Source organism: Chinchilla lanigera, unplaced genomic scaffold (assembly GCF_000276665.1).
Source record: "Chinchilla lanigera isolate Chin_1 unplaced genomic scaffold, ChiLan1.0 scaffold00141, whole genome shotgun sequence".
NCBI classification, from domain to species: domain Eukaryota; kingdom Metazoa; phylum Chordata; class Mammalia; order Rodentia; family Chinchillidae; genus Chinchilla; species Chinchilla lanigera.
The window spans coordinates 1,624,873-1,630,224 of NW_004955542.1; the positions used below are offsets into that span (position 1 = coordinate 1,624,873).

Consider the following 5,352-nt stretch of genomic DNA (forward strand, 5'->3'; position numbering starts at 1 on the left):
TAATTTCCATCTTGAGCAGGGTGGACTGAGCTGGCTACATTAGCTGCTGGTAACACTAAAGAATGTTGGCACTGAAAGTGACCAGCACCTGAAGCTAGTAACACTGTGGGTGGCTTCTGGCCAGAGATGACCAAGTATAAGGGAGAGCTGCTACCTCTGAGGGACGGAAAAGCCCTGGGAAGCTGCTGGGAGAGCAGCAAGTGTAGCTGCTAACATCAGGAGCTGAGAGCTGCTGGAATTCAAAGTGCAGAGCGGGTAACACTAGAGCAGCTGCACTAGGGGAGCTGCCCTTTGCTTATTCATGATTTCTATCTGACTTGAGCAAAGGAGCCCTTGGCTAATGGGTAGCAACACCCTTAGGCTACCCACCCCCGAGTGTGAGGGCAGGCTGTGGGGTGGCTGTTTGTGACTGTGGTTAGAGCCTGGGCCAGCAGGGTGGGGATGGAAGTACAGATCCACGAGGCACAAGACAGGGCCAGTGAAAAGAAGAGGTAAGTCCACAGCTAGGGTCCACAGTGGAGCAAAATCCCACAGATTCTGAGAATTCTGAGTTCCAGGCAGGTACAGCAGCCTGTGCACACAAGCAGGAGGGAAGGACATATTTGAGTCCACAGCTGGCAGACATCCTTTGCTCTTACAAACGTACACATGGGGTGTGGGTGCCTCCACTTGGCATTCACCTGGCTCACAAGTTAGGGATGGTCTGGTGCTCCTACCTCATCCCAGGCCCCTCCTTAGCCAAGATACACCACAGTCTGCTCATGAAGATAAAGCTCATGCTTCCTTGCTCCAGGTCTTCCCAGGCCAACTTCTGGCCTCCAAACAAAGCCCTCTGAGCTTGAGGGGGCTGCTGTACGAGTTTCTCTGGAGTGGGGAATGTGCCTGTGTGCTTTGCCCGTGCCCTGCTTCTGGTCCTCTTGGTGTCCTGTCTCGTCCTAAGCACTACAGAGGTGACCTGGCAGCTGCTCCCCTGGGCTCACGGTGCCTGTTGTCACTGATGCTCAGGGTGAAGCTCTGGGGAACTCCTTCGGAACTCATGCATACGCTCTAGACAGACGGGGACTTGGCACCATTGAGGCCAGCCTTGACCTGAGGTGGGGAGTCGACGGCCTCCTCTGAGGACAGGCAGACCAGGTGACTGCATAAGACAGGTGGTGCTGTTTTTCCTTTTTCTCTCTCTCCTCCCCAGAGTCCTACCTCCTGGGGTTCTTTTGGCTTTGCTTAGGGGAGCCCAGGCTAATACACTTTGTACAGAACTTTCTCATGAAGCATCCTTACCTTCCTTGCTTGCTGACCCCTGCCCAGTAATGGCCTCCTTTGGACAACTCTGGCCTCCAGCCTCCTTCCACTTTCTGCTCTCCCAAGGGGCCTGGTTTCCATTATCTTCACCCTCTACCCACCCCTAGCTGGCCTCAACTCCTCCATGGCTTGGGCTGCTTCCTTTATGCTGATGACTCCAACATGTTATCACAAAAGGAATCCCCAAAAAAGGGCTTTTGACACAATGTGCCTGGTCAAGATCATGTCCACAACATGGGTGAGTGGTTCAAGCCTCAAAACTGGGCAAGAGGAGCCAGGTAGAGTTCCACACTCAGCATTTTTGTTGTTCTCTTGACCACTTACTTCAGTGGCTGGGTTGAGCTTTGTCTGCAGTGGGCTTCAGGAGAGAGCCTCGGAGGCACAAAGCAGGATTTGGATGTGCCTGGAAGAGGCACAGGGCAAGAGATGAGCCTTGAGTTGCCCTCCCTCCCACTTGTCCCTTATTACAGAAGTGATACATTCATTGCAGAGTTCAGGACTCACAGAAAGCAAATAGGAACAAATAGATGATTCTCATCTTCCGAACACTCAGAAGAAACCATTGGACATTCTGGTGTGCATCTTTTCTCATCATTTGTGAAAATTATACTGTAATGAGGTTTTGTAGTCTTCCCTTTTGTTATAGTCAATTTGTATGATACAAATCCCTCAGATTTGTATATTCGTTCCAACCTTTTGTTTGGTGGCCCTTTTAGCTAAAAAAGTTTATCAACAACCATACTTATTAGAATGAAGATTTAGAATTGCAATCAGTAGGTGGAAGAACGCAAAATTTTAACCTTTGTGTGTGTGTGTGTAGTTAAGTAACAATCTAAAAGTTTGCCAGTTGACACTCAGTGAATACGTGATGGTGTTTATTTCTTCACATTGCATTTTCTTCTGTTATTAGGGAAGAGAACATTCTGCTGTGTTTACTGCTGTGTTCACTCTTTGTATTTCTGTGTCCTTGCCTCTGCCTGTTTTGCTTTTGGAATGCTCATCTTTGTCTCTCAGCTTTGAAAGCTCTCTTACCTGTGAAGAGCAGCCTTTATGACACACGATGCAAATGCTTCTCCCACTTGTCTGTTCTGATGAACAAACAGTTCTTCCTCCCTCCAAATTGGGGCCACGAATGCCTCTATATTCTTTAGAGGTAAACTTTCCTTGAGAAAGGCACAGCTCTTTTTGAGTTCTGATAGGTGTTTATCCCTGTGCAGTGCATACTCCAGTCCAGCAAAGCATCATTTCCTTCACTCCAGAAAGTTACTGCATGATCTTCTCCATCAACTCTCTGCCCACCCACACCAGAGAGAGAACCACTCACTAGACCTCTGTTCTCATGGGTTATTGGTTGTTTTCTGAATTTCATGCTAATAGACTCAGAGTGCATCTCTCCTAACTTCACTATGATGCTTCTGACATTCTATCAGTAAGTTTATTCTTTTAATTGCGGAGTAGTATTCCCTTGTATTTATTCCACAATTGTGGATTATCCATTTTCCCACTGACTGTACTCAATATTTTAATTAACTTAGTCAAATTATTGATATTTTCCTTTATTATTGATGTATTCTTTCTATTTCATCACCCAACAGAAGAGTCCACTGTTCTTGTTTTTCTAAACAATCAAATCTTTCCTCCATTTGGTAAGGCAGAGATCATTACTCCTTTCCCTCCAAATGATTAGTGGGTAGTCTTCCACTGCATATTCCACTGCTGACTTCAGAAGCCACTTTATTATATTTTTAAGTCCTTACAGGGGTGACATTAAAAATAGTAAACAACTGGTATGGCACAGCCTGGAAGGCTGCCCATCAACAACAGCTGGGGCGGCCTACTGTGTACATGCTGGCTGGATACCAGCCCTGAGTTCTTACGTTTGCTTAGGGCTCTCTCTTCACTATTATTTTCTATCCACGGAGGACAGCATTATTTTCATTATACAGCTAGATAATTCTATTTTCTGGAACACAGTTTCTCTTTCTTCACTCTTTTCACTGGTCAGATGCTTATTCTCCCAGAGAAACTATCCCATTTTATCAATTCCCAAGAAGTTCTAATGGGGACTCAGTTACTAATGTGTTCTCTGGCTAACATCTTTGAGGACTTCCACCCTGTGTTCTAATGCATATGAAGTGCTTGACCTAATGCCTACCTCTTGTTCCATGCCCAGTACTGTTATTGTACACTTATTTTATAGCTGGCCATTTTGGTGGACCTCTAATTGCAGATATTGAGCCTTTGTCTTCACGTCTAAGGACTGGTTTAACACTGGGACTTATCTTTTAAGGTTGGGACTCTGTGTAAAGTACTCATAGGAAGCCCCACGTCCATGTTCCCTGGTGTTGGTGCAGTAACTCTGCCTTCTTATACCCTGCTCACAGCACTAAGACCCTCCTATGCATGGAGCTCCTGGTTCTGGCTGTGGATAGGTCTGACAGACATATTGTCCCAGGTCCCTCTCCAGAAAAGGCAGGTGGGGTTCTTGCAGCCATTCACAGGTGCCCACTTTCCTGCAGAGCCTGTGAGGACTCCAGGGGAGTCAAACTCTGTCCTTTACATTAATTCTATCTAGGATCACATTCTCTGTGACCTTTTGGCTCAGGCATGCATCTGTCCCTTCTTGTAAAGTCAATTCTATTAGAGCTATGTGCAGGATTTTATAGTCTCCTGATCACTGCATTTTTAGATACTCCTTTTGAACAACTGTGAACCTTCATTTTTGTCATCTAAATGTTAGCCGGCTGTCCTTTCTGCCCTGAAAGCTGATCGGGTACCTTTTCCAGCAGCAGCTGCAAGATTATTCCTTAACAGTGGTCATCTTCATCTTTCTCCTCCATTTCAAAATTCTGTAACTTGTTTTTTGGTTCAAAGTTAATCTCTAGCAGAGCGTTTCTTGTAACAAGCAAAATTTTCGGATCGTTACTTATTTTGGATATATTTAAAATAATGCCAAGTTGCGTGTTTTGTTTTGCAAACTCTTTGTACCCACATAGCTACGGTCTTCCCTGGAGTCACTAGTCAAGAATGTTATTAAATGGAATCCCTCTGTTTAACTCCCAAAGGGCAAGACCTACACAGCCCTGCGGCCTGACATCCCAGCCACTGTCAGAGAGGCAAAGGGCGCTACTGTTTCCTGGAAGGTCGGGCTCCGAAACCCTGGAGAAGTCGTGCCGCGCTCCCGAGGGACGCATAGGGACCTGGGCAGCAAGCAGGTGGCCTGCAGACGCTCATTCACACCCTTTCTCCGACCCGGGGCAACAAAGGCGCGCGCCCCCAGCTTGCAGAGGGCCCAGCGCGGCCGGACAGGGACCTGCACCCTCAGTGCGCTCCCAGTACTCGGGGGAGTGGTCGCGTGGCTAGCCTGCCCCACGCTGCCAGAATAGCGGCCTCGCTACCCTCCGACTGGCCAGATAGCTCTCTACCCAAACCCTAACCGCGCGCCTGCCGCGGGGCAGGGCGGGGCTCGCTGCGCCTGCGCACTCGGTCCTCCGCCCTGCGTCCCGGCACGCAGTCCACGTGACCCGTGCCCGAGTCCAAGATGGAGGCTGCTGCCCGGCCTGGCCGGCCTCCTGTCCCAGCCTGAGCCCTCTGCGCGACCTCCGAGGGCGAACCAGGCGTGCAGACACGCAGGGCCGATAGCTAGCACCGCCAAGGGCTGCTGAGAGAGCCTGGCCTCAGCCGGAGCCCAGCTTCCAGTCAGTACCCGCCCCGGCTCCATCCGCTTTCTCTACCGCGAAGCGCAGGGCTGTGGCGCCGGGAGCATCCTCCGGTATTCCCCGCCCCCGGAACTGACAGCGCTGGGCGCCAATGGGGTCCGTGATATGTGCGGGGGGGCGGGTGGAGGCGGAGCCTCTCTATGGCGCCCGGGGCGTCGGGCCGGCGGTTGGGCGGCCATGGGGCGGGAGTAGACCCCTGCAACCCAATGGAAGGGCGACTGAGCGCTCAGGGAGGCGGGCATGGGCGGGGCCGAGCCGTAATTGACGCGCTCTTCATTAGAAACCAGTCGGGGGCGGGGCCCACAAGGGGAGGTGACGCAAGGCCGCAGCGGCC

The 5,352-nt window shown here is 50.1% G+C and overlaps 1 protein-coding gene across 8 annotated transcripts in view; it reads left to right on the forward strand.

Moving 5' to 3' along the window:
- Window positions 1–4,818: 4,818 nt before the first annotated feature.
- The window catches only part of Hdac4 (histone deacetylase 4), a 256,470-nt gene continuing 255,936 nt past the window's right edge, over window positions 4,819–5,352 (forward strand). For 6 of the 8 annotated variants that reach the window (XM_013508107.1, XM_013508109.1, XM_013508114.1 and 3 more), the window contains exon 1: window positions 4,819–5,114. The gene's annotated coding sequence lies outside the window, so the exon portion shown is untranslated. The remainder of the gene's footprint in view (window positions 5,115–5,352) is intronic. The other 2 variants (XM_005411176.2, XM_013508111.1) reach the window with 2 other exon arrangements.